The sequence below is a fragment of the Coffea arabica genome, chromosome 5e, assembly GCF_036785885.1.
Source record: "Coffea arabica cultivar ET-39 chromosome 5e, Coffea Arabica ET-39 HiFi, whole genome shotgun sequence".
NCBI classification, from domain to species: Eukaryota; Viridiplantae; Streptophyta; class Magnoliopsida; order Gentianales; family Rubiaceae; genus Coffea; species Coffea arabica.
Genome location: NC_092318.1, coordinates 33,067,019 through 33,076,927, shown reverse-complemented (window position 1 = coordinate 33,076,927; position 9,909 = coordinate 33,067,019). Strand labels below are relative to the sequence as shown.

General features: G+C 33.8%; 1 long non-coding RNA gene across 1 annotated transcript; it reads right to left on the bottom strand.

The window, feature by feature from the left end:
- Window positions 1-3,092: 3,092 nt before the first annotated feature.
- On the bottom strand, window positions 3,093-9,663 carry LOC113688597 (uncharacterized). Its single transcript, XR_003447990.2, has 3 exons — window positions 8,898-9,663; window positions 4,410-4,838; window positions 3,093-3,430 (listed from the first exon to the last, which is right to left on the bottom strand). It is a non-coding gene; the product is annotated as an uncharacterized lncRNA (long non-coding RNA).
- Window positions 9,664-9,909: the final 246 nt, after the last annotated feature.

Sequence of the window (9,909 nt, the reverse complement as noted above, 5' to 3'; positions counted from 1 at the left end):
ATGCCTCTTTTATTTTTCCCCAAGCAAAGTAAATTTCAACTAATGGTTTAGAGGTAAAGCGAAACAAAATTAATGCTAAGGTATAAAATGCAAAAGTGGTATGATCCTACCTTTAGTCATCTTGGAAGTTATAGGACAGAAATGTAGGTAGAATCATAGAATTGTGGATCTTACTAAAGATCCAAAAGTAACATCCAAAAAATTGACATATTATTTTATATATAAACTTATTAACACCAAAAATATATCTATATTATATATAAATAAAGAGCATTGATTTTGTGTAAACTTTTTTGTCACCTTTTAAATTTTCAAATTTACCTCATGATCATTTAATCATATCTTTATCATCTGATTGCATGTTACTCATGTAGCCAACCAGTGTACTCACAACCAATTTTCATCCATAACCACCAACAAACATTGTAACCACCGAATTAATTAAAATTCTATTTAAAAAACTTTTAAATGATCAAATTTTATTTTTTTAATGCAAATCTTATACTAAATTGTTTCATACAAAAAGTGAATCCCTAATTGTGCACACATCGCGTGTGCCTTATTACTAGTACAAATAGATATAGGCTCTTTATGGATTTAGACTTTTTCAAAACTATTTTTGTATTTGGAATCTATAGTAACACTCCAAAAATACATGTAATTTCAAAGATAACTTATAAAAATACCAAAATAAATAAAAAATAAATAACAAATCCTACCACACTTTCTTCTTGTATCCACCACCATCACATACCACACACCACTACCATCCACCACCATCTTTTTGGCCAGTGTAACCCTTGAAATGCAGTGTCAATTTTGTTCAGTTGGAAGAATCGAATCATCTTTTTCATGATTCCCCTCCTCTTTTACTTTCATGTTCTTAATTTGCTGTAATTATATTTCCAAAATCACAGTATGACATTTTAGGAATTGCTATTCTAGTTTTTCCATCAAAACAATTTTTCCATCTTATTCAGATCGGGAAAGAAAAGGGAGGAAAGGGGAAGAGAGGAGGGAGGGGGAGAAAGGGATTCTCGTTACAAAGCTTCCTTGAAAAATGAGGTTAAATAGTCAAGTTAATGACTATAAAAAAGCACTTGTTGCGAGGCAACCCAATATTTTGGTATTTTATGTTAATTTAGTGTGATTTTAGGGTGTAAATTATATATTGATATTATTTTGTTATGTTTGTTTTGTAGATTTGGGAAATAGAAGCAAATGTGAACAAATGAGGTGAAAAAAGTGAAGTTTGATAAAAGAACTCAACCCTTCGATTTAAAAATTGCGGCAAATGGATAATAAACTTCATGATGGATTGTGGAACTTCATATTTGCACATTTCAATCACATCAATCGGTAGTATTCCTTTCTTTACTTGGTTTCCCTTTTTACACATTGAGAAAATGTGTATTTTAAGTTGAGGGGGGGGGGAAGATTATATGCATTGTACGTGATTGCCTTGTTAGTTGAAAATATTGGACTTGAGATTGGAAATGTTATTGTGCTTAGAAAATTTTCAAAATTGGGTTATTGGTAGTGAGTTTCGTTCATTTATAAGAGGAAAATCTGCCAAAAAATTTTCAAACTCTTGTCCAAAATTACAAAATTGCTCCAAAATATTTCAAATTTTTTCAATTGTATCCAAGGGCAACAAGTTCCATACCATTAGTAATTCAAATTCCTTCTACTTTTAAAATAAATATATGTGATTTTGAAACTTCATTTCTCATTTGACTTAGAAATATTTATTATGCGATTAGCATATTTACCTTTGTAGAAAATATATCTTGAAAAATGGAGAAAATTACGCCCAAATTTTGCTTGTTTGATGAAATTTCTTCTCTTTACTTGATTTTACAAAGTTGAGTGATAAATATGGGTTAATAATTGCAATACTCTTCCCATGATTATTCTTTTGAGGGAATGATTATTATCTTTACTTTAAAAACAAAAAGAAAAAAGAGAGAAAAAAGAAAAAAAAAAGAAAAAGAGAATAAAAGTTGTTCTACTCCAATGGTTCTTGTACTTAGTAACTAGGAGTTTTCATCTATAAATATCAACTTTCGTGTGAAACGGTACTTAAATTAAGAGTATGCAAAGTAACTTGAGCATGTGAAGTGTTGAGTAACCGGTGATTTTCATCTAAAAATATCAATCTTCGCGTTAAAAGACAATTTTACAACTTGAGTAAATATTTAGTTATGTTATATGAATAAATCCCTCTAGAAAATTGAAAAAGAAGATGATCATGGGTTTAGAGAACATTTTTATTGACCATAAGAATTACTTGCTTGTGAAGTTGGGAAAGGATGAGGAATTGAATTGACCTAGTTAAAATTATGGTATAATTGGCTCTCCTTTACTCGATATTATGAGTAGTTGAGTTTAAGGCAATGATTGCATAATGGTTATTTACCTTATTTTGAGGAAAAGAATTTGAATTGTGCACATATGTTTAATTTCAACGTTGAGGACTGTTGTTGGTTTGTAATTTTTTATTGTTTGAGGACAAGCAATAGTTCAAGTGTGGGAAAATTTGATAAATGTGTATTTTGAGTACACTACAAGAAAATTGTTCATCAGTGACAACACAAAGTCATCACAGAACATACAAATATCGTCACAAATACCTTTTATTGACGACTTTTTGATCGTCACAAAGTCGTCACTAAATCCCCGTCGGTAAAAGTAAACAGTGACGACCTAAAATGTCGTCACTAAATAGTTCTCATTAGTGACGACTTTAAGTAGAGCATTTTTGACAAAAGATCAATTTGTCAATAAAACACTTCCAGATTGTCGTCACTAATGACAACTATTTGGTCGTCACTAAATAGTTGTCATTAGTGACGACAATCTGGAAGTGTTTTATTGACGAATTGACCTTTTGTCAAAAATGCTCTACTTAACGTCGTCACTAAAAAGCACCGAAAGCCATTGTATATAACTATTTTACTGACAACAATTGTCGTCACAAATGTAACTTAGATTTAGTGACAGTCTCTGTTGTGACAAGGAGTTTTTATTTTCTATTTTGTGACAACTTTTTTTTGTCATTAGATAATTTCATAATAGCTTAATAGTCATAATTTGGCCTGTAATCATTGCTAAATCATTGATTTTAAACAAATCATACAAATAAACATGAACGATTGATAACCAAAAGTATTTGCATTAGATTACATGGTAATAATATAGCATTCTCAAATGCCAAATTCAAGTGTACATTGCCCAACTAATGCCTACAAAAATAACATTTGTCCAAAATATCACTTGTACATAAGGTACATTTACAAAAGCAATCACAGTTTAAGAAATTGAAGAACATCTAAATGAACCACTCCATGAGCAAAAGGCAATTTTGTCTTCAACATTCTTCAACCATAACCATAGATATCTTCCAAAAGCTAGTATGAATAGCATTTATCTGTCATAAAAGAGTAAAAGAAGTAGGTAAGGGGAGGAGTACAATAATAAAGAACAAGTAATGAGACTTAGATTATTAAGACAAAAATTACAATTCATTAAGAACCTCATATAATTTGGGCCCACATATTACAACACCAGCAAGAAGTTAGAAATCACAGTCCAATCTATACAAATACAACACTTCATAAGCTCAACTAAAGAGCTCTCTAAAACAGTTTTTTTTAATTTTCTTTCTTCTTCTTTAAATAGCTCAACTTATTGAACAATTAAATTGGACTCCCACAGTAATTATTGTTTAATGTTTATGCTTTTGGTTGTTTATATATTAAAACTAGGTGATTGCTTCCCACGCAAGGCGTGGGAACTTTAGACCTGTTAGTAAGGTTGTATTTGTTATTGTAATATTTTTAATATTTTAGATGATGAAAAGAGTGATGTGGTGTGTATCGTGAACTTGGGCTGGGAGTGAAAAGGAGTATTAGTAAAAAATATATTAGTTCAAAGAGTAGTCATGTACTAATACAAAGGATACAACCAATGCAGTAATGATGATTCACAAGAAAAAGGAAAGCATGATATTTACATATACAGCAGTAATTTAGTATAGATGATTCAAAAGAAAGAGGCTCCTTTGACGTTCAAATACATTCCATTAACATGTAACAACAACTCAGATGACAATGAAATAAATTCACAAGTACCAATCACTTGGTCATTACTGCAGTAACAGTTAATGGAAGTAGCAAGATATTGCTACAACTTGGTCACATGCAAATTTTTTTTTTGTTCTGGGTTCACAAGGAATGAATTCATAAATTATGAAGCAGCAAAATAAATTCACAAGTACCAATCACTTGGTCATTACCACAGCAACAGTTTCAATACCAACAGTTTCAACTTTCTTGAGACAATCAAGTTGCATCTTAAGTTTGCAAAATATCAAGTTTTACATGTCCATTAAAAATTTTAAAAAGTACCTTTGCTTTCATCACCACCTTTCCGGCTTAGAATACCTCCTTGAACACCACCCCCATAAGCCACTGCTTCATCTGGTTTTACACTCTTGTTGGGTTCCTTTCCATCAAAGTAGTCCTTGAGAAGTTATTGGACTTTTGGGATCCTGGTAGCCCCACTAACAGGAACAATTTCATGCATCTGGTGGTTCTCCAAACCAGCATCCCCCATAGCCTTCTTGACAAGTCCCATGTTTTTGCTAAAGAGGTCATTGTTCAACTCGTCAAATCAAGCATGAGTCCTAACTTGCTGCTGGCTGCTTAAAGCTCTTTTGGCACGTTCAGCTTCCCTCAGTTTTCCAAGTGGTCTATTGTGGTTGCTGATGTTCTTTCCATGTTTCTTGTTAATCAACTTGATGAAATATTCTATAATCCTTTGATGAAAGCCTTTGCCTACAATAAAACAGAGCAATTAGAACCATATGAAAGCTTTTTATAAGAAATGTAACTAATAAAACTTATACAAGAAATTGGTTGCTTTAATCATTGTTCAATATTTTGCAAAATCAACAGTTAATTAGTGTAGTTAGATAAACTTTTTTAATTCGTAGTTAGACAGGCAACTGCTGCTGCTCTGGGTTCATTGATAGTCCTAGCAACATTCAGCCCAGCAATAATACCTGCATTCTTTGTTGCCTGCCTCTGGGCATCATTGAAGTAAAATATGATTCAACGAGTAACTCTAGAAATTGAACTATACCGGGAACAGTTACCACAGCATCCTTAATTTTCTTTGCAAGGAAAGCTTCAGCTGCTTCTTTCATCTTAGTTAAAACCATTACACTAATTTCCTCAAGACTGAAGACTTTAACCTTACTATCCTTAATTTTCACCTAGATATAAGGTTTTCCATCCTTGTTCACAATCTTACAAGGAACGAGCTTCATATCCCTCTAAACTTCATTAGTCTCAATCCTGTTATATAACAGTTAAGACTTCAGTGAGCATATGTATACACACCAAAATGTTCCAGCAAAAATGATAAATACACGAGTGTGCCTTACTTTCATCCAATAAGTCTCTTGACATCAAAGATAGTTCTTTCAACATTAACATCGAATCAGTCTTTCGCTACCAGCAAATGCAATCCATGATGGCTTAATACGATTCCTTGGTCATTTGCTGTGATTTCAACATGACCATTTTTGTAAATATGAGCACATGAATAGGTAGTTCCAAGATCTATTCCAATGACTATTCCCAATTTTGCAGCTTATTCTTTGGTGATGGAAATTGTAGATAGACAGCCTTTTGCACCGAAAAATATTATTGGAAAAAGTAAAACTCTTATGTATAGTTTTTGAGAGAAAAAAACTAAAACACTGCAGGATGAAGCAATTCCACACTCATGATGAAATCCACAATTACTCGAGCAACCGTGGGATTGAAGAGTTCGAAGAGCTTGCTCAAACATTGTGGTGACCATCCCAAGAACAAGTGGAAAAAATAAGAACTCATTTAATTTCAAGAAAATGAAATGAACATCAAGTATCAAACTAACAAACAGTGCAGGAACAGAAGAAGGATATGAACTGCGAAGAACAATCTGATAGATAGCCTAGTGGTTAATGGTTTTTTTTCCCATCTCCCTTTTTTCTTCCTTCCCAATCCTTCCTTGCTAAAAAATGGCTTTGAAAGTATCAAATAGTACCTATCAAATTAGCGAACTGAGTTAGTTTAAAGAAGATCCTATAATAGTTATTCTAAAAATCTTTAGTCACTTGCTACGTGAGGAGGGCGTGGCAGATAATAACTCTTTGTTTTTTGGCTCATTTCGAATTGATATACTTTTTGGCTTAATTGGAGAGAACTAATTTGAATCATTTCCAACCAATTTACAGATAAAAAAAATTTCATTTATGAAAATGAAATAGAAAAAATAATAGCACAAAAACAATGAAAATAGACATCAATGGCTAGTAAAAAAAAGGTGTTCTTTTATCATTGAAAATTAGGCCAATGCTGATCAATGAGCTATAGTTGTTTGACTATCAACAGACATAATATCAAGAAATTATGAGAGCTTTTTTTGCTGTAACATCAACAGGCATAATATCAGATGTGTAATCTTGTTTTACCAGAGTTTCTGCCTATACAGTGATAATCTAGCACATTAACAGGCAAAAACAATAATCAGGCAGACAGTCACTGAATCGAATAATCAGGCAGCTTATTTTCATTGAGCACCACCTTGCCATCAGAATAGTAAAAGTTCGCTGTCTCTAAGTAGAATTTTTTCACTTCACAATATTTACAATCCAATGCATCAGGCAGACGGTCAACATTATGGCTAATGAAATTCAGAGCATCTAACCAGCTATATTTTTATGAGCATGTTATGTGCATATCAATGGGTTATAAATATTTGAATATGAATAGATGTAAGATAAAGAAAGAACGAGACCTTTGTTTTGCATACAAGTCTTCTCATACTTCATCCTCCAAAACTGGGAATCCTAAAATTAGTTCTCAATACACGTAAGATGGTACTTAACTACTAGTGTTTTTCATTGGTTGGTGGTTGTGATAGTACCTAGACAATTACTTTAAGGACAAGCCTGTTCCATATTACCAACTGAATGCAAAACCTATCTCCACTACACTGTCTTCGATATTAACTCAACATTAAAATAGAGTTAAAAAAATGCTTACAACCTGTAGTATAATTGTGCAAAAGCACTAAAATTGATGTTGAACCCATTGCCAAATATTTTAACACAAAAAAGGAAATCTTTTATGACTTCCGGCAAGGGTGATTTAGCATATATATAGATTGGACGCGAAACAAGGTAAAAAATTATTGGTACCATGAAACTTTCCTTAAATTTCTGTAAAATTATTGTGTTTTTATGAATTTTGATGTATTATGTGGTTAAAAGAAATTACCTAAGCAACGCAAGAAAATAACCCATAAATAATGAAATTGAAGTTCACCTCAGGAAATTTCCCTTGATCTCCAAAAATGGTACAAGAAAGACAGTAGCAGCTGCATAGACCTAGACAATGAAGAAACCCAAAATTATTTAAGTAAAACGATAAAACTGAACGAAGAAAAGAGAAAGGCCAAAATTTTGTTTAAATAGAAAAAGACAAGAAACCGCACCTAAAAAAAGAAAAAAGAAAAAAGAGTGAGGTATGAGTGGTAGTGTAGAAGGAAGCAGCCACTTGAGCTTCACCGGCAACTTTTACTTGAAAATCGAGAGTACTGCAAATCCTTCAATCAGTAATTGAATATGAAATAGAGATCTTTGTATGAAGACAAACACGGAAAAGTAAAATAGCCAAATTTGATTTAAAAAGCTAAAAATTAACATCAACATTGGAACTGATACTTACGAAAAAAAAGTCACCATTGGAGCGCGCAACAATCTTCCTGCAAAATTGAAGTTTTCACCATCTTTTTTTTTTTTTGAAAAATAATAAATATTTCTTCATAAAAAAAATTTCATGAATCACTTATCAGCATCTTTGACTACAAGAATTAGTACCTTTTAATAGATCAGCAGAAAGCCGCAAGATTTTTCCAAACTTTATCAACCACGCTGCATATCACATGATATTATTCCCATTCAATTGTTGATGGAGGCTTGGAAGTAATATCTTGAACAACTCGATTTACACCACGTACACTATTGCATATCTTTCTTGCAACAACATCAAGGAAATTGTGTTCAAAATTGTACCAGTCAGCAGTCATCCCATCTTGACTTGTGACAGCTCTCAATGCAACAACATGAGAATGTGTTCTTTGATCACCTTGAACTCCAACAGACCTTATGGGCAAGAAAACAGCAAAAGCTTGCTATATTTTAAGAAAAACAACCAAACCAAATCAAACCAACCTTTACTAATGATTCTAAGAAAAACCCACTTCAATTTTGCCAAGAAACAAATTGCAAAACAAATGATACAGGAAAAGAAACATCCAACTTCATAAAACTAAACAAAAAAGCCATAGAAAACAACAGAAAACGTAAATGGAGTTTGAAAGTGATATTCTTAGAGGGGTTCAAATGCAACTAAATAGGGACTTAACTGAATGAATTATGGATGTTTTAGGGTCGAATTACGAAGTTCAGGAACTCTGGGGCTAAATTACAAAAAAGAAAATGGAATGACCGGAATTGCAAATTTAAGCAAACGATCGTCTTCCCCAAGCAGATTAGGCATCAATCTTCTATTTAGACCTTCACTCGGGCATTTTAACAAACAGTACATGGGCATAGAAGGATCCAGCAATTTTTGCTCAATTGGGACTGTAATTAGCCCCCCAAAATTTGTCAAAACACAAGAGATTTCAGTCCAAACAACATACAATAGCATACAATCTAAAATCGTTAGCAATCAACATGAAGTTGGCACTGAACAAACGCACGGCAAACATGCTTTGAGACTTTTCAATGTTCATACTAAAAATGGAAAACTAAAATTCAAAGAAGGCAGACGGCTTACAGCGTTTGCTTGGCGAAGTCTGCAGGCGATGGTGATGGTCGAAGGAAGGTGCGAATGATCAGGCGGCTGTAGCTGCCATGGTAGCCGCGCTGGAGCTGGGCGCCAGTGGTGGGTGGCAACATGAAATCGAGGAGCGACAGTGAGAGAGAAAGGCCGTGCGGGAAGGGGAGATGCGTCAGGCAGCTAGGCGGCGCACGAAATGGAGGTGCCGTGGCGGAACTTGGAGGCGGCGGAAATTGGATGAGAGCAGAGTGACGGCAGCTATGGAGATTGCGCGCTGTGATGGCCGATGAGCGGCTGTTGCTCTGTATTTTCTTTGTGTCCCCTCTAGGCCAAGACCTTTCTCTGTTTCTGGTTTCACTTCCTCAATCACCAGCCCCCAAATGAAACTTTAGTCTTTTCCTTCGTTCCCCTGCCGACGTCCCCCTTTTCTTCCTCGACAGCTAAAAGATTTTGGGCAGAAATTTGCAAAAAATATTGTAGAATATTAGGGATTTGGAAAAATTGGGGAAAATGTATAGGAGAGAGAAAAATGAACCTTTCCAATGAAAACCTTGCCCTTTAATGCTGGACAGCCATGGTGATGCTAGTGAGAAGCCAGAGAACGGATTTGTTGTGTGGGTGAAGGTATCAGGTGCCGTGCGGAAGCTCTGTTTTGTGCTCAGTGCAGAAGCTTGTTTGTTTCAGCTCGGTGAAAGTTTGTGTTGCTCAAGTGTTCCGTTGCTTTAACTCAGACCAAGTGTTCCGTTGCTTTTCTTTTCAGAATGTGTTCCGCTGCTTTGGTCTTTGCTTTGCTTTGGATATTGTTTTTGTTGCGCGGCACTTTCACTATGATTTGATCAAAATTTTGACTTCACTCATTTTCCCTCCATTTGATACCAAAAATCATGTTTTTTTCTGGATTTGTAATATGGTTTGAACCATAGATTTTAATGCTATAGTATTATTCTTTATTTTTTAGCAAAAAATAAAAATTTTCATCAACATAGGTGGCAAAATTTGTTAATTTCAT